At 39.3% G+C, this 27,579-nt stretch overlaps 1 protein-coding gene and 1 pseudogene across 9 annotated transcripts in view; one reads left to right on the forward strand and one right to left on the reverse strand.

The window, feature by feature from the left end:
- ATG10 (autophagy related 10) overlaps window positions 1–27,579 on the reverse strand; it is a 366,598-nt gene that overhangs the window by 43,211 nt on the left and 295,808 nt on the right. The window lies entirely within an intron of this gene.
- LOC140498784 (triosephosphate isomerase pseudogene) lies at window positions 10,994–26,686 on the forward strand (annotated as a pseudogene).

Genomic DNA, 27,579 nt, shown 5'->3' on the forward strand with positions numbered 1-27,579 from the left:
TTAAAATCTTAACTTCGTAAGTTACCAGACATAAGGAAACTTCTCTTGAATAGAACTTCTGCGTTCTTGCTCTGTCTATACTAAACCTGTTAAGGTTAAACACAAGACTAGGCTCAAACTTCTAAGAACTAATCTTATTATATTTTTATCTTCAAGCAAAATAAACCAGGAGCCTATGACTTCCAAGTCTTAATTCATTTCTGCTGCCACTATGTTACATAATGGTGACAATTTTATGGCCTGTTAAGTCTATTTCTAAGATATACACTCTGGCAAGTGAAGCTACTTGGGAGTAGGTATTCTGGTGAATCAGCTACTGGAAAATTCAAGAGTCCTATGGGGATTTTCAAGAACAAATTTACAAACAAAAAACACAACCCGATTTATTGGTAACCAGAAATTAACGTCTGACAACTGTCACACAGGAATATATTTTCTGGGCAACATAGAAGAAATTACAAGTCTGTTACTATAATTACTGTCTGACTGATAGAGAACAGAATTTTCTTGGTATGAAAAACAGACAGATGATTCTACTATATAATTACAAAGGGCTTGGGAAGTAGTCACCCTCCCAAAATCTAACACAATTCATTTCTTTAGATAACTACACACAGATTCTAACTCCTACAATTAGACGAGTTTAACACTATGGATCCTAGTTAGCATTGTGCTTTCTTTCCCTGCCCCTTGCCCAAGTTCTTTGAAAAAAAGATTTTTTTGTTGCCTCAGCTCTTGTTATCAATTCTTTAAATAAAAAGTGCTTTTCTCTGTGTAAATTTATTTAGGGGAAAAAACTTAATTTAAAAGTTCCTAAGGACTACACAAACTAAATAATGCCATCTGTTATTATCCTTTCAAAAATGAAAAATGTGCGGTAAGGGTATGACCTACAAAAGCATAGCTTCATAAAGATTCCTTCTACCCTCTCTCTTCTGACACATATTTTTCAAATTACTAATAATTCAAACTCAGATATCAGAAGGAAAATATTCACCAAAAGCTATCTGAAAGAAACATAGATTTCTAAAGTACAGTTTTCATTGTATGTGACATTCATTCAACTATAAGTAACATTATGTGCCATGCCCTGTGCTAGTTGCTGAGATGGGAAGGACAAAGATAAATACTATTAACATTATTTTAATATACTTCTCCATAATCTTCTTGTTACTGGGCACACAGCAATGACCATTGATGATGTTTTACCCTGTGCAGCTTTGCTCATGTCTCCCCACAAATCCTCTACAGCATGTCTATCCAATATGTACATGGACCTTACCATCATAAAGTACCAAGGTACCATCTGGGCTCTCTCTTGGCAACGGGTAGGCTACATACTTTTCTGGTCATTTGTCTCTTGGATGATATCTTTCCTATCTCATCTCGAAATCAAATCACCACTGATGATATGCTGTACCCTCCTGTTGCCTACTACTGTATGTCTCTCACTTTGAATGACTGTCAATTTTGTTTCTTTGGAAACTGTAGGTGATCCATGATTTGCAACCACATAACAACACTGAAGGAATACTGGTGTTAAAAAAAATCGTCCTAGGTTTCAGGGAATGGCTTGGAGTAATGACTTCACAGCTCTGCACAGTTTCTCAAATGCAATCCAATTAACCCTTTTCTTCTTATTCGGTTCTGGATCCAGGTCATATTCTATCTGCTGTGACTGTCCAAGATAAACATATTGCTGGACAAGTGCTAACCAGCTACATCCCAAATACTAAAGAATACCCATTGTCCATACTATTTGTTTTGTCCATCATAGGAGCAACATCTATCCCATAAAAGCTAGGCTAGTTTTTCCTTAAAAGATACTGAAATTGTCCAGAAGACTTAATTTGTTCAGAGCACTAAACTGCAAACCACTGATACAGCTTCCTAGTGGCTTAAGTACAAAAGACAGATAACTTGGGAGGAGTCAAGAGTTCCTTCCTCCAGACTGACACCCATGAGTTACCATGACAACTGCAGAGGTTGGGAGATATGTCCAACTGAATTAATGCTGTATCTTTGCTGAATGTCCTTTCCTTGCTATGGCTAAATAAATTTCCTTTGTTAACTGCCAGATGGTCTATGGGGGTCTCATTTCATTCTAGTTTGGAACCTGAATCACTGAACCAGCCTGAGTAAGTCACGTAAGGCTAAACTATTTTAAGTGAATTTCATTTAAGAGCCTCTAAAGTGCTTCGTGGTGTGATGTAGTCAACACAATATTATTTACAAAGAGGTGTACATGGAGTACCTTACCATCTACAGAGAATCCCTCTTCCACTAGAAATCTGTGCTGGACATTCTCTAGGATGGGGCAATCACCTTGATGAGTATATATCTTCCTGTTTTATGCATTACCTGACAGTAATAATCAAAAGATAACTGAACCAAGTGACCTCTTATGTTGCCTTTATTAACAATACATGGGAGATAAAGGAGAACCTTTAGGGCTGTACTGGGCTCTAGTCACATGATTTTCTTGAGCCAACAATAAAAAAAAAAATAGAAGGATCTTGCATTTTCTTCCTCTTTCATACAAAAGTATTTCTCTTAAGATGCTGTCTGTTATTGAACAGTGTTCATTTCAGCCTGCCTGTTCTCTTCATGTATATACATCAAGAATACCCTTGATATGCATGCATATCATTATAAAGTTTTGTGCATGTTTGTCCTTCATTGCCAAAGAAGACCACGCTATCAGAGAAATGATGACATGACTTGCACCTGACTTTGTTTTGAGTGAGGGAGGGCTGTGTAGGTCACCAGCCTCACTTTTCCTCCAGAGCCGTCTGAATCCAGTGACCAGATATTCATCAGGATGACTGGGGATGACCCAGGATGAGGCAATTGGGGCAGCTAGGTGGTGCAGTGGATAGAGCACCAGTGCAGGAGTCAGGAGGACCTGAGTTCAAATCTCACCTCAGACACTTGACACTCACTAGCTGTGTGACCTTGGGCAAGTCATTATAAAGATTTAATAGAAAAGACAAAGTGGAAAAATGGGTTAGCAGTTATTGACGTATTTGTTTGCCCTTTTCTTAAAGCAGTAATACACACATGAGATCTATGTTTCTGCTTGTTCAGTTTCTTCCTTTCCTTCAGCTCTCTTGAAAATCAATCTCCGATTGTCCTAAAATTGTGGCACCTCTGGCATAGATATTTTCTGTGTAAATCTGGTCTAATTCAGCTGCTTTTTCCGTGGTTTGTTTTGGTTTTTTTTGCTTCAGTGCCATATTTATACTTCCTTAGGCATCATTTAATGCTTTTCGAGTCATCAGGAACCATGACGTTAAGAGGTCAAATGTTACTTAGTTCTATTGAATTCGATGAAATAGGAATTTTGGCATCTTTTCGATTCTTCCTCTCTTTTTGGTCCATCTTGAGGCACTGGTGAGATGATTTCACATGACTGGGTCTCACAACAAACTTTCTGCAAATTCATATTTCTCTTTCCACTACTTCTCACTGCTTTGTGACATAATACTGCTCATAATCTTCCACTTTTTTCTCCTTAAAGTTTTGCAAATGAATCTACAGTCTAAACTGATGTGATCACTGGCTGGCCACATCCTTTCATTTTGCAAGCAGGCCAAAAGTTTGCTGGGTGATGCAATTTCTAGGTTTTTAAAAATCTATTTATGGTGGAAATGCTTTACATTGGTTAAATTTCCATGGGGAGCAGCCAGAGGCTCTCATTTCATGATCTAGAACTCTGACATTCCTCACTCCTATAACCTCCTGTCATTCCACATCTCCTTCTGTCTCACTCTTCCCAACTATAGGATTTCTCACCACTTCCTCTACTCATTTCATTCCTCCATTCTCTCCTAGTCCATAAAGTCCTGCTTAAGCACCAATGTGTAATTCTGACTCTATTAACAGCCTGTTCAACTATACACTATCTTCCACAGCCCTGAATCCCTTGACCCCTTTGTTTCTTCCAATTCTCCAATTCTGTAATTCTGTGATCACCATGTGAGATGCCTGGGAAACTGCCGCCATCACTGGAGACAGACTTTACTGGTCAAGATGCAGACATTTCGGTTGTTCATCCTCCTTCATCCTCAAGGAGGACAGTGACAGCATGGCAGTGATCCATGACATACAAATGAACTGTACTTAAGTGAGGGAGGGCTGTGCAGAGTCACCAGCCTCACTTTCTCCTCCAGAACCATCAGTCATTTTTAGCTTGGCAGCAATGACCATTATGCTGGGACTGCCTGGCTTCATTAGGATATACTACAGGAAGAAGGATCAGCAGCTCTCGTTACTGACAGGACTGATGCTGGCAGAGACTCTGACCTTGGAGCAGGGATGAAGGCAGGGACTGAGTTCTGGACCTGTCAGCTATTGTAAATACAGCTGAGATGGGGCACTGAACAAAGGGACTAAATGCTCTTTCCCTGCCTCTACTTGCTATAATCCATGACCCAGAGACAAGGTCATGGATACTACCCTGCTCCCTTACCCTTTTCCATAACTGCCGAGGGTGAGGTGTCAAATAAGGAGCAGGTGGGAAATAAGAGCAGGTTGTTGGTGGGGAAGACAAGACCATTAACGGTTAGAAGTTCATCATCAAGAGGTCAGTATAAGATATGGTGGCAACTTCTTAAACAGATGAAAATTTTAAATTGGCTCTTAGTCCTGTGCATGCCCCACTGTTTCCATAGAAACTGTGGCAGTGCAGAGGAAATAAAGGTAGAGGCCTATGGCTTACTCAAAAGAGTCATGTTTGTATATCATGATGAATATTTCCTTTGAGAATTTCAAAAACTTATCCCACATTTCTCTTGCTTGAACATTAAGAAGAAATCACAGGTCTGATCTAAATATGTATTTTTTGGGCAAGTATGTTTATCTGTATATGTATTGTTTTTTCCCAACCAGAACATAATAAACTCTTTAAGGGTTAAGATTTTCCTTTTTGTATCTGTACCCACATTACCCAGAACAGTGCTTCACACACAGTAGTTGCTTAATAAATGTTTGTTGACTGACACCACAGATATTCAACAAATCCATGTGGAAATGAAGAGAATTGAACAGTGTGGGACATGAAAAACACATCAAGAAGAACATCGTCCCAAGGCCCAGGGGACTGACCGACCATAAGACCAAAGGACCATAAATTTAAAACTGGGAGGTACCTTATGGATCATCTTCTAATCTAAGATTCTCATTTTACACACGCAGAAATTGAGTCTAAGAAAGGTAAATTGACTTGTTTAAGATTACTTAGAGATACTTAGAGGAAGATTCAAACCCAAGTCCTTTGACTCCAAATCCACTCCTCTTTCTTACCACCCTGCCTCCCATAAGAAAAACAGCTAGCATAGAATGTGGAAGTCCTTTCACAGTTGGTTGTCTGCATACAGTTCATTCATTGATTGGTTAAAACAAAGGCAAAAATCAATAGGTCAAAGATGAGCAAATACTGTATATAATTACAGCAGCTCCACCCCAAACTATCTACATGTTGTTGGCTCTAAAACAAATGGGAAATGAATAAAAGCAGAGGCGCTGCCTTTATCACCAGTTTAACTGAAACAGAACAATTACCACAGTGAAAACATTGCAACCAGCAAACAAGTGCTTTCTTTTTCAAGCTGATTCGATCAAAGACCACGCATATTAAAGGATCAGAAGATTATGTGCAGTATCACTTCACAAAATAGGCATAAACAGTTGTCTAAAGACAGCAAGGTGTAACATCCTGCTAAGCCAGAACATTCTGAGGCACACATGCACGCACACGCACATATACATACACATACACATATTTCTATGCACATATACATGCATACATACACATATACACACATTTATGCATATATATAGGTATACATGAAATTAACAAATAGAAAAAATAGCAAATGTATATTAACTTGAACAGATCTGCTCATGTTTTGTACGGAAGTCTACAAAGGACTTGTTTGCAGACCTCTACACACATAATTCAAAGACTGATATACTTAGTTCAAGTCTCTCCCTTGAGCTTCAGTTCTATATTTCCAACCAATATTTTATGCAGCTAAGTGGCATAGAGAATGGAGCACTTGTTTTGGAATCAGGAAGCCATCTTCATGAATTAAAATCTGGCCTCGCATGTTCTAGCTGTGTGACCCTGGGCAAGTCACTTAATCCTGTTTGCCTAAATTCCTCATCTATAAAATGAGCTGAAGAAGGAAATGGCAAACCACCCCAGGATCTTGGCCAAGAAAACCCCATATGTGGTCAACAAGCCACACTCAACTGAGATGACTCAATAACAATATTGGAAACTGCACACTAGACGTCCTAGAGACATCTCGAATTTGCTACGTCCAAAACAGAATTTATGACCTTTTCTTCCAAACAACATCCTTATTTCTGTCAAAGACACCACCATTCTCCCAGTCACCCAGGCTCATAATCTCCCTGTTCTTTCCAACTCTTCATGCCCGCTCAGCTCACGTATGTAATCAGCATCCAGATCTTGCCATTTCTACCTCTTATTTCTCATAGCCCACTCCTCTTTTCTCACACACAGATGCACGCACATGAGGATGAGTGACAATTTTCTAAGAGCCAAACACCAAACTTTCCATGAAATGACTTCTGTTATATTTGGGGGAACATGTGTAAAACCAGCATGGTCTAGCTTGGGTCTGCTGATACTGCAGATTACTTTCTCATGGAGCTCCTGGAACCCCTGGGTCACACTGAGAGAACAGATATTCAGCGTCTCTCTCCCGCACTCCTATAGACATATGCTATCCACAGGAATTATTTTTTGGAATTTGCTACACCAGGGGACAACAACCTTTCAAAGATAGAGGGTCACTGTTGCAACTTTTATTCTTCTGGCTTTATATTTGGGGTAGATATGCACATGTGTTCACAAATATATATCCAGGTGACTAAATTTTTACTTCTGGGAGAGAAGACACCAACATTCATGAGTAAGGAAAGGTATATTATCATTATAGGTGGCGGTGTTCAGTTGTAGATGATGGTTCTCAGAAATGCTGAATAGACTAGTGTATATGAGTGTGTGTTCGTGTGTATGTGTGTGTGTAGGTGGGAGGGAGAGGACTTTGATCCTAGCCATGTGCTATATACCAGTAGATATATCACAGGCTGAGGACCCAATACCAAAAGCAGAGATTTTTGTAGATTATTTATTGAGTAAAGTTTCATTACTCCAGAGTATTCCAGATGAGAAAACTGAGGCAGACAGGATTGAGTGACTTGTCCAGGATCACACAGCAAATAAGATTGGTTGTAGACTATGGCAAATCAGATGGACTAGATGTCGTGATCACATCTGGGCTCCACTATTATCAGTGTCAACATGGTCATAGCACCACAAGGCATTCCTGTGATAAACTCCAGTGGATTCTCTTCATCTGAAGTGGTGATGTTCTATAAAGTCACCGTAAATGCTGAATTAGTGACTTACTGAACCATTGCTCTTAGGGGAAATACAGAATTAGGTTCCTATAGGCCTCTGGTCACAATATCTACTTTAGCACTTTCCAGAGTGGCCTCATGTACAGATTAGCGAATTTCCTCTTCCTTTTTCTAGAATTACTGTATTGTTGATTTATTAACACTGAACTCATGGCCAGCAGCATCATAACTCATGCCTGAACAGAGCTTAGGTATTTTCTCTGTAAGGCACATTACAGCCATCTTGCACTTAGGAACACTAGACAGTGTTGGGCAGTAAGCTTGGGGGGCATTTTAAACAGCAAAATCAGCCACAAAAAGTACAAAAATGTGGAAAATGTAGCACCAAATAGAGCACAAAAGGATACTTGTTTATAGTATGAGGGATGAAACAAGAATGCAGAGTGCCACTTTGTTTGACCTTGGCAGGGAACGTGACCGATCTGGCCACTAACATTTTTCAGCCCTCTACATATGACTGCAAATGACAAGTGCCCCATCCACTGATTTTGGGGTGACAAACAGGTTTTAGCAAGTCGTCACATTCACAAATACGAAATCCACAAATAATGAGGATCAACTGCACTCTGCTTTGGCAAAGAAACAGGTGTCATGCTATGTGCTAAAACAGAACCAGTGCAATAAGGAGAGGGAGGAAAACCAAACTTGCAGTGATTTAAAGCATGGCACAAAATAGTGAAGTTTAAATTTATATAGAAGGTATCCAAGAAAATAAAATTTGGCATAAATACTAACTTAGGAAATACATGACTCCCACAACATAGCTCTTACTTTACTGGCCAGACATGTTGTTTCATGTCGTTTTTTGGTAAGTGGCCAATAGTTTACTCCAGAATATCATTCTTCTTATAATATTAAGAAGCTCTGATACTTAAAATCTCCTCCCCACCCTCAGTTGTCTCTCCCCTCTGATTGGAGGGCAATAAGGCGGAGTAAAACTCCACCCAAAGCCTCCCTTTGTAGCGGGATCAGAAATTTCCAGCTAACCTCATTTCCCATGAGCTGTTCTGCCCGGCTTTGCCCAGCTTTCTTCTGGGTATGGTCTTTCCCTAGTAGATTGTGAGCTCCCCCACAGCAGCGACTGTCTTTTTTTTTTTTTTCTTGATTGTATCCCTAGCAGTGTCTGGATCACAGGATCCTACTAACAGATGTTCATTGGCTACTGACTAGTAACAACACCTGGCATTTATATAAACAACTTTAAGGTTTGCAAAACATGTTTGTTCTGGGCAGCTGGGGGACATCTATCTTCCTGTCTTCAAATCTGGCTTCAGACACTTGTTTGCTGTGTGACCCTGGACAAGTCACTCAATCCTGTCTGCCTCAGTTTTCTCATCTGGAAAATGAGCTGGCATCTTGGCTGAGAAAACCCTCAATGCAGTCAGAAAGAGTCTGACAAGCCTGAAAACGACTGTACAACAATAACAATCCATGTTATTTGATCTTCACACTAACTCTGAGATACGGGCTAGTATTAGTCCCAATTTACAGATTTACAATTTACAGATAAGGAAACTGAAGCTGAGAGAGATTAAAGGATTTGCCCATGGTCACACTGCCAGTAGATATCTGAGGCAGAATTTGAACTCAGGGCTTACCAACTCCTTGGCCAGCGCTTTTACCCACTCACCCTGCTGCCTTATTAGTATTTTTAATTTTTCCTATCCTAGGGAGTTCCTCTACAGGCAAGTAATAACCTCCATTTCTAGTATTATACAAACTTCATCAGCATATTTATAGACTCTCCATTTATGCCCCAGAGCAAAACATTCTGATACAAAATGTCCTCGCCACATGTAACTCATGTGACAAAACAAGATCCCTGAAGTGGAGTGAAGAAGTCCAAGTTATCGTGGGCATCACTAATGCATTCTGTAGCACTGATAATGTCTTAGTGTTAGGTGCTGACATTCAGATGTGGTCCAATGAACCTTTACTCAATGATCCTTTCCGGTTTGTGGAAGGACAACAAGGGCCTCAGAGTCCTTTGACCACCTTGGCTATAGTTCCCAACCTTAACAAAGATGATATAATCTGAGTTGTGAATACTTAGAAAAACGCAATAATACAGTGTAAAGGTTACTTTGTACCTGCATCCACTTGCATTTCAGTCTTGTATAAAACTAGATTTAATAGAATTCAGTGCATGGTTCAGTCTTTGTCATTATCAAAAATAAGAGGAAAAAATGACCTAGCATCTTCCCCCCCTCCCCCCCGCCCCCGGCTTCCTGACCTCATTGAAACAGATACTTCCCCTTTGGCACAACTATCCACACCTTCTCATCCTCTGGGAAGCTCTCCGTGTATAGGTGGAAAGAACATCCTATTCGCAGTCAGAGCATGTGATTTACAATCCCACCTTCCCCTGTGTGACCTCGGGCAATTCACTTTGTTTCCTCAGGCCTCAGTTTCCTTATTTAAAAAATGAGAGTCTGGGACTAAAAGACCTCTTAACTCTCCTCTAGCTCTAAACGCATAATATTTCTGTAATTCTCCAACATGCTGCGGCATGTTCCTTATGTTATGCTCACACCCATCGTGTTTCTGCACTGCCAACTGGGTGACTTTCAACTTGAATTCTTTATCCTATGGCATTCTATAACTTACACATAAAGAACATAACACAATAAATATTTATCTTAAAAAGACCTTTGTTTTATGGGAAGTCTTGGGGTAATGAAATCATCACTCAGTTTCCCAAAGGTGCCTTCCTCTCCTTTAATTTTCAGTCCAATTCACTGTCTAATTTCTGTGGCTGTTCAAAATATCCGGACGGATGGATGAGTTCAACAGCTCCCTTCAGCTGCATACCAAAAGCCGGACAACTGGGAGGTTTTTTTACCTACTTGATTTTTCCTGTCCGTAGAGTTAGGCTGAATTCTTCTGAGTCATTATTAATTTCTATCGTGTTCTAGAGCTTGTCACAATCAGCAAAACAGCATCCACACAGTGGAGCTGCTGGGTTCTATAGAGGAACCCTCTAATCTGGATCTCTTGTTGGGCATCCTCCAAGATACAGGCAAACTGGTAAGAGAGCCCCCCTTTTTATTGCTTGGAGTAAATAGAGGAAGGGTACCCAGCTCTTTTGTTCTCCACCCAGTCTCAACCCTGCCCCTGGGATTTGCATGGACAGCATACTAAAGACACATCACCTTGGTGACAAAGGTTCCTATAGTCAAAACTATGGTTTTTCCAGCAGCAATGTATGGCTGTGAGAGCTGGACTCTAAGGAACGCTGAGCACCACAGAACTGGCACAGAGTCCTTGGACAGCAAGGAGATCAAATCAGACCATACTTAAAGAAACTAATTCAGGCTGTTCATTGGAAGGACAAATGGTGAAGCTCAAGCTTAAATACTTTGGTCACATGATGGGAAGATGGGACTCATTGGAAAAGACCCTGATGTTCAGAAAGATTGAAGGCAAAAGGAAAAGGGGACAGCAGAGGACAGGATGTATAGATAGTGTCATGGAAACGACGAACATGAACCTAGACAGACTCTGAGAGATACTGGAGGATAAAAGGGTCTGGTGTGCTATGGTCTATGAGGTCACAAAGAATGGGACAGGACTGAATGACAGAACGACACAACAAACGAGAGGAGTGATTAGACAGGAGTCTCTTCACCACAGCTTCACACCAAGCTCCTTTAGTATTTGGCGACGTGACGTCCCCCAGAGCGATTTGCTGGGGCTAAGGGATGATGATAATGAAAATGAATTATCTAATTATAACTCAGGTAAGAGTTAGACTGAAAGACTCAGGAGCTAGAAAGACAAACCCTACAGAGGTCAGCAGCCTCCCTCACAGCCTGAGTGTCAAATCTGATCTGTTTTTGTATAATCCTGCAAGAAGAGAATGATTTTTACATTTTAAAATACAATAAAACTTTATTTTAAAATGTAAAAGCTATTCCTAGCTCACAGGTACAAAGATGGGCAACTGTTGGGAGGTGGCAGGAGGCTTTTCATTTCCCTATTTTTGCCTTAGAAGTATTGGATTAAAAAAATGCCTAAGGGTTTACTGAATTAGCCAGAAAGCTAGGTCTAGTCAGTCAGTCAAAAAACATTTATTAAGCTAAACACTAGAAATATAAATATGAAATCAAGAAAATAGTCCTTGCCCTCAAGGAATTTATAATCCAAAGGGGGTGGACAACACACAAAAGGAAGATGAAGAGCTGAGGGAGGGGTGCTGAGGTGCTGACTAGGGGGCATAGTGAAGAAGTCCCAAAGTAGTGCAACCAGGAGAGAAATGAGATGTTTTGACTCAGGCTCCTTTCTTAAGTGAAGTTTTGGAGTTCATGGCTCCTCCATCCATAGAGACAGAGATTGGTGATGAGGTGGAGTATCAAAGCTGATGGGATCTTTCAAGATGATGAGATTTTCCCAATAATGAGCTTTCTAGGGCATGGGAGGGAAGTCAGACAAGTCCCAAAGTAGTACAAGTCAATAAGTACTTATTAAGCACCCACTATATGGTTCAGTAGATAGACCACTGAGTCAAGAGTCAGGAAGACCTGAATTCAAATCCAGCTTCAGACACTAGCTGTGTGACCCTGGGCAAGTCACTTGGCATTGTTTGCCTCGGTTTTCTTATCCATAAAATGATCTGGAGAAGGAATTGCAAACCACTCCAGTATTGTGGCCAAGAAAACCCCAAATGGGGCCACAAAGAATCAGGCATAACTGAACAACAAAACAACATGTGAGTGGCACTGTGTAGCCCTTGCTTATAAGTGATGGAAATGGTGAAAATTCACTCCAGCAGGAAAGATTTCATGGATCTTGGACTTTCAGTTGGAAGGGACCTTAGAGGCCATCTATTCTAACTCCTTCATTTAAAATAAGGAAACTCAAGAAGACATAGGATTTTGAACGCTCATTCTCTCCCTTCAAAGTTAGTGGGGTTCTTTCCCCACCCCACCATGCTGCTTCCATTAGAAGTCACCATTAAAGAACAGCTATGGGTACCAGAGAGCAGCCGTCCAGAAGCACAGCAGAGAGCAGAATGACACATGCCTCATGGAACACAGGCTCCCTGCTTATTCCAGCCAGCAGCTCCCTGATGACGTCAGCAGAGGAAGCTGATGGCTCTGCAGTCTTGGGAGCAGGACGTGCCCTGCCTGCAAAGCGCTCCTGCCATGTTTGCCCCTCAGACTGCCTCTGGCCATGTGTGTTCCCTGGATGTCTCCCTCCTCTGGTGGGGTGGTAACATGGGGATGCAGAGATCTACTCATTAGGCTCTGCTGTTGGATGAAAAGTCTTTTGCTTTGAACTGTATCCTCTATAAAAGTAAGCACACTTACAGGGGTGGGAAGGGGTCATGAGCTATGGTTTTGAGTTGATGGTGATCTGCAAAGTGCCTTGGATCTAGGAATAGTTTTCTGGGGCCCTTTGGGGAGGGAGGTGCTCAGGTTGAGCTTTGGTAAGTATACATACTCTCATGTTGTGCCCTGTTTGACAGTAATAGTCAGACGAACTTATCTGTGTTTTTTCAAGAAATCTGACATGACAGAGAGGATCACAAGATCACACATGTAAAGCTAGAAGGGACCTGGGGGATCAGCTAGTTCAGCTCTCTCAATTTACAGAATAGGAAGTGAGCCCCAGAGGAGAGGAGTGACTTGCTCAAGTTCACAAAAGAGGAGCCAAGATCTGAATGGAGGTCCTCTGCCTTTCTGGAGTCCAAATTCAAAGTTTTTTCTACAGAACACTCTTTACGCATATATGAATGACTCTCTCTGCATATGCATGTAATTAATCTTTCCTTGCTTTTGAAAAAGAAAACATTTTTAATGTGTTTAAAACATAGTCCTAGCTCTTCTCAGCAATGCAATGATCCAAGACAATTCCAAAGGACTCCTGATGAACAATGCTCTCTCCCTCCAGAGAGAGAACTCAATGCCGATGGCAGCATGCTATTTTTTGCTTTATTTTTTTGTGGGCTTTTTTTGGTCTGTGTTTTCTTTCACAATATGACTAATATGGAAATATATTTTGCATGATTGCACATGTATAACCCATATCAAATTGCTTACCATTTCAGGGAGGGGGGGAAGGGGGAGAATTTGGAACTCAAAATTTTAAAAAACAAGTTTAAAAAATGTTTTTATATGCAATTGGGAAAAAATAAAATATTTAAAAAATAAAACATATAGTCAAACTTTTTTTGAAAAAGGGAATTCTAGTTTTAATAACTTGGGAAGACTAACGTACAAAAAAAATAGGAAAATGGCAATAAGCTGAACTAGAATCTTCCCAGTAAGTATATAATGATTAGACGCAATGCATGGTAGAAGGTCATCACTGACTGCACGTTCGTGCAAAGTACTCCTTTCTAACTCTTTATTTGCATTTCTATTACTAAAATCATCTCCTAATAATGAAGTTGCTATAAAAGAAGCTTCATTACTCAGAAATCACCCTTATAGAAATAGTGTTATTATAGGTTTGTTCCTTCCTAGGAACTTTTATTAGGATGATACAAGTTATATATCATCATAATAGAGCTTACATTATAATACTAATTGTACAATGCTACGTCAGGTTGTAGCCACTCTAATACTGCAGGCCTTTTAATAAAGTATTAAAATGTTTCTGTAATAAGGTTACCAAGAATGCTAATACTGTTGGGAAGATTGAACTTACTGATGGATAATGTTTGTATCAATGGTTATACATGCTCTATCAAGAAATAAAAACCCCTCATATATTTTGCAAAATGTGGTGTGAAAATGACTCTCATATGGCATATCTCTCACTTCTGTTTCTATTAACAAATGAATACATAAAATCAGGTTACTGATTCTAAAGTTTTAAAATTATTAACATCTTCAACCCTTCTGCTGAAGTCCTTTGTCCCATCCTTTCTGTCTCTTCCAGGAACCTGTCCCTTGGATCATTCCCTCCCTCTCCCTCATTTTTAATTTCTTCAAAACCAGATCTTTCTCTTATGCTGGGAAGCACACCCAGCAATAGGTCTCCCCCATACTTAAAAAAACAAACAAACCATCACCTGATCTTAACATTCCTTCAGGCCATCACCCTATATCTTCCCTTTTATAGCCTAAGAAAGAATGTCTACCCATTACTCTTATTTTCTCAGGTCCCACTTACTTCTCAGCCCCTGTCTGGCTTCTGGCCCCCATCACTCTACTCAAGCCACTCTCCCCAAAGTCAACAACAATTTCCTTATTGCTAGATCCAATGATCTTTTCCCAATCCTCAAGCTTGATGTCTCTTAAGCTTTGACAATACTGATCTTCCATCTCAGTCATGGTCCTCTCTCTACCTGTCTGACCATCCCTTCTGGGGTGCCCTGCACATTCACCATCCATATTTGATCACCATGGTTTAGCGCACTCGAGGGTTTTGCCTGGGCCAAGATCACAGAAGAGGATCTCTTCTCCCCGAAATGTGTATATATTCATGTATACATACACACACACGAATGTATATATGTATATGCATGTGTATATTCACACTATGTATGTATATGTGTGTATATATGTATATGTGTGCATACATATATATACACATACTGGATACACACATACACATACACACATATATGTCAAATACTCATCCTGCATCACCAACTTGACACTTCCACCTTACGTCTCAAAGTCTAAAACTCAACATGTCCGAAAGACAACTCATCATCTTTCTCCCTGCACTCACTCTAACTTCTAACTTGTCTCTTTCTGTCAGAGGCACCATCATTCTTCAAATAATTCAGGTTTGCAACCTCAGAGTCATTGTCAGTGCCTCACTCACACACTTACATGTCCATTCAGTTCCCAAATCTTGGGATTCTATCTCCATAACACTTCGCACATGTGCCCCCTTTTCTCTATTAATATAGTCACCACCCTAGTTCAGGGTGGGTGACCTTATCACCTCTAGCCTGAAATACTGCAATAGCCTCAAATGGGGTACCCCTGCATCCACTTGCTCCCCTCTCTTGTCCATCTATCACAATGCGGCTACCAGAATAATACATTTAAAGCACAGGTCCACCCATGTTATTTCTTTGCTTAGTAATCTCCCTATTATCTCTTGGTTCAAATACAAACTCCTCTTTTTGCCATTTAAGCCTGACCTTACAACCTGGCGCCAAACTATCTTTACAGACTTATCCAATTCTTCCCTTCATGTGCCCTATGGTCCAACTAAACTGGCCTTCTTGCAGTTCCTTCCACATGACAGTTTATGTCTATTCTCCATTGCTCTGCACAGGCAGGAAAGCACTCCCTCCTCACTTCTTCATGTTAGAATCCCTAGTTCCTGTTCACTCACTCTGGAGAGTAATTTGGAACTATGTTCAAAGTTCGAAGAACTATAAAACTGTGAATACCTTTTGATCCAGCAATACCACTGCTAGGTCTATATCCCAAAAAAAGAGGAAAGGACTTATTTGTATCAAATTATTTATAGCACCTCTTTTTTGTGGTGGCTAAGAATTGGAAATCAAAAGGATGCCAATTGGGCAAGCTGTGGTATATGATTGTAATGAATATTATTTTAATATAAGAAATGACTAGCAGAATGATTTCAGAAAAACCTGGAAAGACTTACATGGATTGATCCAAAATTAAGTGAACAGACCCAGGAGAACATCGTACATAGTTAACAGCAATGTTGTTCCATGAAGAACTATGAATGACTTAGTTATTCTCAGCAATAAATGACGCAAGACAATCCCAAAGGATTAATGATGAAGCATCCTGTCCACCTCCAGAGAGAGGACTGATGTTGTCTGAAAACAGACTGGAGCTGCTACTTTTAACTTTCTTTCATTCTCTTTCTTTTATTCAAATATTCCAGTACAAAATGATAATATGGAAATAGTTTATATTACTATACATCTATATCTATACCTGATATATATATATATATATATATATATATATATATATATATATATATATATATATATATATATATACGTATATATATATATGATTGCTTACTGTATCAGGGAAGGGGGAGAAGAGAGAACGAGGAAGGGATAGAGTTTGAAATCCAAAATTTTTTAAAATGTTAAAAAAGTTGTTTTAACATGTAATTGGGGGAAAAATAAAACACACACACACACATTTAAAGAATCCCTAGGTCTATTCCAATCTCAGTTCAAGCAGCACCTTCTCCTTTTCTGATCTTTCTTCCCCCCAGCTCCTAGTACCTCTCCCCCTTAAAATGACCTGTATTTATTTTGCACATACTTACTGACGAGTTTGTTGCTAACTCCCCTTGGCCCCATGAATGTAGGACCTGTTTCATGTTTGTCTTTGCATACCTAGTGCCTAGCACAGTGCCTGGAATGTAATATGTGCCTAATATATAACTTAGTGATTCTTGGCTGATGAAGGGCTATGGAGATCAAGTGATCTAAACCTGTCAGTAGCACTTCAGACACATACATACCTTGGGGGAAGAAAAAGAGACGAAGCAGTGAACCTATGCTCCAAAATTCTACGTACAAGTATGAATAAGTTCCACATAGCGAGGGAGAAAACTTAACTGCAGCACGAAGGGATGAACTTGTTTTCTCTCCTTGTGGGCCTGGATAGGAAATATGCTATAGATTGGCAAAGATACTCTATGAAGTTAGTCTTTATTCCAGAGAACACAATGGCATTTTAGAGTTACCAAAGGAAGTTAATGTAGGCCTCTGTTCTCACTAGAGAATTTCTACCGATCACCTCAAATGTTTGCTTTTTACATTGATACTTACATGGTGTCAAGCACAGCTGGTGTCTAATGGAAACATGTACACCAGTTCTACCACCAGAGCCCGCCAGAGCGCTGTCAGAGCCCACAGTGTGTGCAGGTCTTAGAGATTCTCTCCAGCACATCAACAAGGCATGGACACCAGTCTGTCTGGATGCAAGGGATCCTTAGCGTGGAGCATGTTGGGAAGTGCAGCCCAGTGGCAGTTTGGACATAATCTAATTCTCCTTCTTGATGCTGTGTGAGGTGTCCGAGGCTTTTCCTTATAAAACTGTGCTGTTCTACATTTGCTCTCTGTTTGGGTGGGAGGTAGAAGTAGCTGGATTGACTAGACAATGGTTTCAAAGAATATAACAGACAATGGCAACTTAAAATCTGCCAGGCAAATTTTCAGGCTCAGTGTTTCTAGGTTTGTTTTCCATTACCCCTCCTTTCAAAAGCAGAACTGAATGAACCACTGAAGCCCTGGGAGACAGATCTCAAGGATGGGTTTCTTTTCATATAAAAGCAATTTAAGTCCTAAAGACATAGCTCTGTTAAGAGATGTCACACTGGTCCCTCACCTTTTACAGCAGCATTTGCTTCGCCCTTGTTGGGGTGAAATATTTCAGATGCATTAAACTGAACGGCAAGCTGGTCTATTATGAACAGGTGTCAGCATAGCAACCTAGAGTAACTAAAAGAACACAGTGAGAGTTCATTAAAATAAAGGTGTGCAGGGCAGTCCCAAAGTGAAGGCAGAGCTAGACTGGAGTCTGAGGCTGCTCACAGCTCTCCCATGTGCAAGCTACCTTTCAACTTGTCCCCTGTGGCTGCCTGTACCGAGATGTGAGTCCCATCGGTAGAACAACTGCTGAGTGCACACAATTCATAGGCTGAAATCCTCTAGTTCATCAACTTTGTTTTACAGATGAGGAAACTGAGGCCCAAAGAATTTAAGTATCTTTTCCAGGGTGGAGGAGGTGTAAGGGGGTAATCAGAGGAGTCTCCGATGGATCTGATGAGTCTGTCCAATCAATTTAGAATAGCCAGTACTATGCCCTTAAGTTTCCCTTCAGGAAATCTTTGTACTACAGAAACTCTAGCAAACTTTGGGGGATTGTATTTGTGAGACAAGACCAGGCCAAAATGTTCAAATCATGAGGGATTCTATTGATACTGTGTTTTGAAATTTTCTTATTTGGAATTTTACCTTGCCATACTCTACGTGTTACCATGTACTAGGCATTATGGTATACTGATAGTCCATGTAAAGCTATTTAATCTTCCTACCAAACCATGCCAGTACCTTCATACTGGGAGGGACTCATATATGCCCAGAAATACTTTGTCAATAATGACTTTCTTTTCCACACCTATTTATATTTCTAGGAAGCATTCCTCTCTTTTGTTCCCCATATCTAATCAATAACACTTAGCAATATTTTCCATATGCGTTCCTTCCTTTCCATTTCTACTGCAACCTCTCCAGTTCACACCCTCATCAAGTCATGGCTGCAAAAGCCTCCTAACGGGAATCCCTGCATGTAGACTCATCTTCTTTCAATCTACCCCCACAGAGGGTAGTACGATCAATAATGAATAAGATTGTCAGCATGCCAAAGATTGGCCTTCCCCAAATATAACTGTCATCACCTTCATCCTCTGCTAAGAAAAATCCTGGATGGTTTTCACTGCCTAAAAATTAAAGCTTATGTTTCTTAGTTTTATATTCAACATCTTCTCCAAACTGACATCAATCTACCTTCCCTAGCACTGCTCTCCTACATAAATCCTCCTTTAGCCAAACTGGTTTTCAAGGTCTCTGAAGGCACCTGCATTTTCCCACCTCTCTGTCTTTCCTTTCGCCTGGAATATCCTCTTCTTGCCTCACCAATCAAGGCCCAGCTCGAGTTCTTCCAAGTCCATTCTGGCCTATAAGAGTCTCTGCCCTTTTTGAACTCATAGCATGTATTGTCTATAACTATTTGGCAATTATTTTCCATTGTTATGTAATTCTTGTACTATATTTGATTTTTTAGTGAATTTATGTCATCTCTCTAGCTACACTGTAGGCTTCGCTTGTATTTCTTTGGGACATCCTAAGTGTCCCAAGTATAGAAATATGTACACAACTGGTACTCAATAAATACGTGTTGATTGGATCATAAGAGATGACACCACTAGGACAGTCAAAGTTAACTTTCAGCAGAGATCTGCAGCACCCTAGAGGACTTCTGTCTACTTAAGGTGGATAATCTGACCAACGTGAAACATAGCTTGGCAAAAACAATCTAACCATTGTTATTCATCATATTTATTACGAACCACAAGTATGCAATCACAAGCACACAGACAATCTTTAATAAGATTGTCTGTATGCCAAATAATAATTTGCTTTTGCTATCAATTGTGGTAGATTGAGTACACTCTTATCTAACCTAAGCTCCACATTAATACCTGAATCAAAATCTCCAAAGGCAACATAATGTTACTAAAAAGTAGATAATAAACAATAATGGTACAAGAATGTAGTCTTTTTTGGGTGCCATCAGTCACAGTTAATGCATTTTATCTCTCCTCTGCTGCATCTATAACTTTCACCATCATTCCCTCATGGACTGAACTAATGATGCTTATAACCTCTCCAGACAGCCAGTCCTCTGCAGAATTTCTAAAATTGGTTAACAAAGTGAAATGCCTTGGTTAAGTCCATGCATGCAAAATACCAATCGTGGTGCTACGTACAACTAACACATGGACATCTGTATGGATAGCTATGGAGGCAGGGAGGTGACCCAATGGATAGGATGATGGGACTGGAATAGGGAGGACCTGAGTGACCTCAGATGCTTTCTAGCTGGGTGACCCTGAGCAAGTCACTTAACCCTGTTTACCTCAACTTTCTCATCTGTAAGATGAGCTGGAGCAGGAAATGGCAAACCACTCCAGACCCCAAATGGGGTCACAAAGAGTCAGACATGACTGAAATGATTATGACTAATGTATTACCCTTAATAATCACCATAGCACCTGCTATATACCAAGCACTCTGTGGCAATCATTGGGAATGCAAAGACAAAAAATGAAAGAACCTCGCCCTCAAAGCACTTCCATTCCACCAGAGGAGATGAATGTAGGTATTCATTTATTCACCAAAAATTTGTTAAGTACCTGTTGTATACAAAGATCATGCTAAATGTTAAGTATACAGAGATAGATAGGATACAGACTCTGTTTCATGGAGTTCACAATAAGAAAGAAAGATGGTCACAAATAACCTTGATATAAAGAAGCGGGAGAGAAGTACGAAAGAGACATCTATTTGGGATCCAACCACTTCCCCCACTTCAGGGTCATGAGTTACTGCTCCACTTAGGCCCCTCACTCCTAGGGAATAATGGATTTTAAATGTTAAAATAGAGTAACAAAAATCGCATTGTCAACATATTGATACAACCATTAATCAGTAGTGCTGTTTCACCATAGCACTCATTAGAAGTTAATGATAAAGTTAGTAATCAATATCTCTTTGAACAGGGGTTATTTGGACATTACTAAAATTCCACTGCCCTACTATAATATAGTGGAGAACTTCTCAGTTTCTCAGCATGGGCTTGCAGATGTGATCTTATATTTGTTGACCTACTTACTGCAGGATTAAGCTCCTTTATGCACGATGAAATCAGCTAGATGCACTCATTTTCACTACAAATCCCATGATGACCAATGCCTACTCTAAGCAGTGTAGTAATAGCAACATAGGCATTGAAATTGTCAAGATTTATGGTTTTCCTTTTATATGGTACTACATCAATGACAGTTTTTACAAATTCTCAAATAACATTTCTTTAGTATTTCTGGTTCTCTTATATAGTGACGTGTTCAACATTTATAAATAATTGTAAAACTACTGCACTGAGGCTATATCTCTATGGTACCTAGTTGATTACTACTGCTTAGTGTTTATCACCATCATCATCATCACCATTATTGTGGTTAATAAAGCTTCACCATTTAAAATTCAGGAGTCATCAGAACTAACAAAAATTGCTTTAATTAATTGCTTCTGTGTGTGTGTGTGTGTGTGTGTGTGTGTGTGTGTATGTGTGAGAGAGAAAGAGAGAGAGAGAGAGAGAGAGAGAGAGAGAGAGAGAGAGAGAGAGAGAGAGAGGTACCAATTTCCATTTTGGGACAATTATTAGTGAACAAAAAAATGAAACCAGATTGCATAATACTGCTTATTTTAAAATCAGATGCAAATAAAAACTTGCCAGCATTCTGTAAGGGGAGATCACATGCAATCAGGAAACTTCAATAAACTTGGTTTACTAGAAACTTGAAAGTATTTTTCTAATTTGAATTGTCCAACAATAATCATTCTTTATACACTCTGCTTGTCTAAAAAGCTCTTGCTCATATTTTTTTCATTTTCTCAGAGGAATATAACAGAATTTCCCAGAAGCATTAGCGACATATCCATAGCAACTGTTGATATGTCTCAAAACAATTTGAGATCTTCACCATCTTCTCTAAGATATTTAGTCTCTCCCTGTTAACAGAATTCCACAATATGGTACAAAAGATTTGTGTGGCTAAGAATCGCTACCAACACACATTTTTTCCCCCAAGTTGACTGAGCCATAATGATTTAAATCTTCTCTATCACAGCTTCAGTTAGATGTGCCTCAACAATAGTATATCAAACTGCTTTGTGCAGAAAGATTTTAGAATCTTTTTCTTTTTTAATCACACCATTAACACTCGACATTTCAGAAATAATGTTTATCGATTTTGGTGTTAACACTCCCATAAATTAAGTGATGTAATGGACAGAATTATTGTGGCACTATAAAGAATGTGTCATTCAGATGGTTAACTACATATTAGGGAGAAAAAAAGCACAGATTCTGGATTAATGTAAAAATAGCCCTAGCTGTGGATGGTAAATAGAACAGAGAAACTGACACATCCTATCATTGTGATGTTACATCTATCTTCACAATTCTCTCTTGGCTGATGATGCTAAAAACCAACTGAACTCACATGCTGAAAGGATGCCACTGGAGTGATGGTCATTCTGGACAGGGCAAAAAGGACAGAAAAAAATGACAGAGAACACAAAACATCTGATTTTTGTGACATTTATTCCAAGGAAATTAGCATAAGTCAAAAGCAATCACTAGTGTGGAAAGGATTAGAAAGCCAAAAATGAAAAGGAATTTCATACTAAGAAAAGTATGGAAAAGTCATACATTTTAGTGAAGATAAAGCCCCCACCAGGAACTTCATTCTGTCCCTACAGAAAAGGAAATTTAGGAATGGTCAAACAGAATCATGTTGAAAACTATGCGGTTTTCTCTTGCAGTAGAATTGGAGAACTGTTTTTTCTTCTAGAACAGTTAAAAGGGAGAAATCACTGCCTAAAAGGGAAACTTTTCGAAGTAATCCATGAAAAAAAGTACTCAGCATGCTGAACTTCTAAGGCAGTCTATGCAAAAGACTATTTAGCACGTAAAAAAGGAATATGAATATTTCCTGCTATTATCTTCATTCTTAATTTTATAATTCAACTAAGTCTGCTATAAACTCACAAATGGTGTTTTAAAATCACCTATCATGGGGTCATATCAATCAATCAATTAACATTTATTGAGTGCTTACTATTTTCCAGGCAAGTGTTTATGAACAGTGACTTCTGAACTATCACCAGAATATGAATGACCTCCATTTCTGTGAGCTATCCAAATAGCATCTGTGAAACCCCACAGGTACTAAAGGAACTGGCTTTATCTTGTCTTAAAACAAAATTATACTGTTAATGATCATTATATGATTTTGATGAATCCTTTATATCATGTTAGAACATCAAAGTCTCTTTAATCAAGAGTTTTGAAAGAAATAGTAGGTAAATAATAAGTCAGTATTCCGGCTTGAATGTGGGGTTGGACAGTTATTAAAGTCAGGAGAGGAGATAATATGGACTTAAGAGACAAAAGCTCTGAACCAACGTGTTTCAGGACAATCTAATTTGGGTCTTTCTTCCTTTCCCTCCTTACTCTCACAGAGCAGAGCTAATAATAACTGCAGACATATCTAGTATCTATAGAATATTCCTGCAGTATCTATTTTCTAAATCATCAAGCTGTTCTTTAGTTTTATGGAGCAGTTTTTCAACTGTCGAGGCTTTTTCTACAGCAAGGCAATCTGATTTCTATCCTTGGCTCTTCGATTTTACATTCCATCATCACTAAACATTGATTAAGCCTACTGCATGCTCCTCTGTGTTTGTGTCTCTGTGTCCCAGAAGGTCATGTTTAATACAATGCAATAATATGAAAATTTTCAGAATATGGTCAACTCTGATGCAATATTTATTAGTGACAGCTTTTGCCTTTGCTGAAAATAAAAAAGTCCCTTTTCCCCCTTCCTCTGCTCTCTCAATAAGATATATTAGAATCTCTCCAATACACAAATTATTCTTTAACCTTAAAATATTTTCTAAAAAGACTTACTTAAAAAACCATAATAATCAAATTTTCAGGAAACCTACCTTACAGGAAAAGCAAAGATAAAAAAATACTATTTAAATTAGAATTTTCTAATGAGTAAATTGTTTATTAATGTAGACATACATGTCCATGTATATGCAGACAAATTAACCTATCTGAAGCAGCAAAATACCCCGAGGAAGAGCCAAGAGGAAGCATGTGCCAGGTGTGCTACCACTTCAAACACCACCTCCCCTCAGCCCCACTGGGGATAGATTGAGACCCTGAACCTAAGAGCCTCAGGAATAACAATTCACTCCAGAAAGTGACCCTGCTTCCAGCTTGGACCCTAAAGCCATCATCAAGGGGAACAAACACTTTGGAGAAAGGGCCCCATCACCAATTACTGTCCCATTGCCCTACTACCTAGCAAGTAAATATAAGAGGCCTCAAATCAGGGCTTCCTGCTTCCAGCCCCAGGCCCTGATGCACTAGGTCAAGAAGTGGACCCCTGTGGAGACACTGTTTAACAGCTATTTCTGCAGGTGCTACAGCCCCCACCTCCTCAGCTGCCATAACATTGAATATTTTCAACATAACATCTTCAACACTGTCAAATGATTCAGTCTCAGAAAGTGTGATTTTCTTACTAGAAATCACATTAAATAAGATTCATTACAATCTGCTTTGCCTCTACACCTTAGAGACCTGTGGCCTTTTCCATCTGACTTGTAGCTGAAACCTCTTAACTTGTCTCTTCCATTAAAATGTGAACTCCTTCAGAGGAGGAACTGTCTGGCTTTTTTATTTGTAACTTTAGTGCTTTGCACACAATAAGTGAATTGATAAATGCTCGCTTATTCTTTCATTTACTCATTGATAAATTTATACCTGGGGAGCAATGAGACCCAATCTATATATTTTTTCTTTTTTTAAAAAAATAGTGCTTATAGGATAATAATAATTCTAATTACTAATTAGAATACTGAATGATTAGTAATAACAATTCTAATTATTCATTAATTCACTGACCCATATTCTTTGTAAAATATGAAAAAAACCCCACCAAACTGTGAGATAAGGAAACTCAAAAAAACTTCACCAGGTACCTGGTTGAAAATGATAAAACTAAGTAACCTGGACAATGCATACATTCATGAGTTCCATTTTATATTTTGTCAATGGGGGAATTTTACCCACATTTACATGTGTTCTCTTTCCATTCAGTTTTTAGAAAAACCAATGTACTCTTAGATAATGAATGCAGACTCTGCTGAACTGATGCAGTAAAATCATGAAGAACCTAAGAAATCTTTGTATAGTATATCTTCTCATCCTCTATCAATATTCATGCTACAAGCAGGTATTTCTGTCTACAGAAAAAAAGATCCCACCTGCCACAGTCCAACTACGACCAGGTCTGGCTCATATTTCAAGTTTGATATCAAGATGAAATGAAATAGTTCTCATCGAATAGTTTAACAAAAGGAGCTCTATTTAGCCATAGCAAGGAAAAGACATTAAGAGATTGGGGTAAGAATAGTCAGCCAAGGAAACAGAGCTGATTCAGGTGAGAGCAAGCTCCCTGCTTCTGGACCCATGTCAGCTACCTAAGACTTAATCCCCTGAGCAAGCCAATGAAATCTCCAATACCTTTTCAGGAACTGGAGTCTGGAATTGGGCTAGTTCCCAGCTAATCTAGTCCGCATGACAAGAGATATTGGTAAATATACCTCCTGCTATACCATCCTTGGCAAAGAGTACTGAATTTGTCATCAGAAGATCTGGGTTCCAATCCTGGCTTTGTAATTGCCCAGAAGACCTTGAGGAAATTGGTTATCCTCTTTAGCCTTAGTTTTTCCATGTGCAAACTGGAATAAAATATTTATCAGTGAGAATCTTTAGGGATGGGTTGATGGACTAAATGGAACCTGAGGTCCAAATTCTATGAACTCTTTTCAATGTATATCAACGTTCTCTATTAGAAATTTCTGACAATGACCTTCAGATTCAATTCAATTCAACAAGCATTTATGAAACACTCAGTATGTGCCAGAAACTGTACTAGAAGCTGGGGACCGAAAAGCAAAAAGGAAAATAGTCTCTAGTCTCAAGTAGCTTCATTTTTTTCCCCTCCCTCCCTCCCTCCCTTCCTTCCTTCCTTCCTTCCTTCCTTCCTTCCTTCCTTCCTTCCTTCCTTCCTTCCTTCCTTCCTTCCTTCCTTCCTCCCTTCCTTCCTTTCCTTCCATATTCATGGATAACTGTGCTTAGATGGTTCAATCAGCCTCCACCATTCTTTGTACTTCTTAGTAGCACATTTCACATTTCGTTTATGCCAACTTTTTAATTTGCTAATTACTGAATCGCCATAAATTCTTGTTGAATGTGTGTACCTTGATTTTTCCCAACAGAAACTGAATGCAAAAACTGGTGAAGCTACTTAGAACTGCTACAAATTGGCCAAGAGAGCATTTACTGGGGAGCTTAGACCGGGAATGATTAAGGACTCTAAGGCCAACTGGTGATTCTGGGACACTCTGAGAAGAAACATATCTTTTGGGAATAAGATGAGTTGCCTGGGAAGAAGGTATCTCAAAAGGTCTGAGGGTGATTGCTTGTGTTGTTGGGAAGCTGAATGAGAATGAAGCTGGAATCGCTGAGAAGGGGGTTTTGAACAGACCAAGGCCACTGCAGATAACACAAATGATTGGAGTAAAGTCATTATGGCCTATGAGCCAGTTTGGGCTACTGGTTCTGGCAAGATGGCTACACCCCAGCAGGCCTAGGAGGAATATGAGAAGCTCTGGGGTTGGCTTAAGAGCCCCATCTCAGAACCTGTAGTACAATCTACCAGGATCACTTATGGTGACTCTATGGACAAGGACCAACGTAACTAACCCTGAACCCTAACCCAGGCTGATGTGAGCACCTTCCTGGTGGGTGGAGCGGAGCTTCCCTTAAGCCTAACTTCAAAGAATCACCCAACCTAAAAACAGCCCTTCATGTGGCCCTGTTATAGAGCTGGAACTAGGTAACATGAGTCTAGTTTATTCCTTGCCCATTCCGTGGGATTGTGATGTTGAATGTCATCCCTCCCTCCCCCGTGGTCTAATTCAAATTGCATTTTCATCAAGTGCATGGATTGTGTGCATCAGCTCTCAGCTCTTCCTCTAATGCAGCAGGTCTTTCTCCATTTACTGTAAATTTGAACCAACATATTAAAAAAAATGTTGGTTTTGTGTGGTTTATCCTTTGTTCTTAAGAGAACCATGACATCAAGGAGATGATGACATGACTTGCAGACTTTGATTTAAATGATTAAATGAGGGAGGGGCTGTGCAAAGTTACCAGCTTCACTTTCTCCTCCAGAGTCACTTGGGTCCAGTGGCCAATGGGAGACCTTAGCCCTTTTAAGCTAAGTAATCTTTAATGTATTACCAGTAACTTGCATACAAGAAAGAGTTTGATATACAGATAGGATAGGAAAAAGGAGTCAGATGTGATCAGGTCAGAAGGAATGACATATGTATACATATCACATGGTACTCATGGTTTTTTTTTTCTTCTCATATGTTAAATAACATGTTAAAAAGATCATATTTTCATTTCATAATTTTATTTAACACAAGGATTATAGGATCAAATTCAAATTCAAAGCTGAAAGGCACTTAGGGATCATTTAGTTTGGAAACCTTATTTTACATAATTGGAAACTGAGGCCCAGAATAACTTGCCCAAGATCACATAGTTAAGTAGAAGAGGTGGAATTCAAACTATTCTCTCTGACTTCTAACCTAGTATACTTTCCACTACATCAGGATATATTTAGCATTTTGGGACTTATTTTGTATATTGTGATAATTTTATAATAAAAGTTTTACATTAAATATGTGACTTTAAAAGTATCTTTCAGCATGAT

This window comes from Notamacropus eugenii, chromosome 4, assembly GCF_028372415.1.
Source record: "Notamacropus eugenii isolate mMacEug1 chromosome 4, mMacEug1.pri_v2, whole genome shotgun sequence".
Taxonomy (NCBI): domain Eukaryota; kingdom Metazoa; phylum Chordata; class Mammalia; order Diprotodontia; family Macropodidae; genus Notamacropus; species Notamacropus eugenii.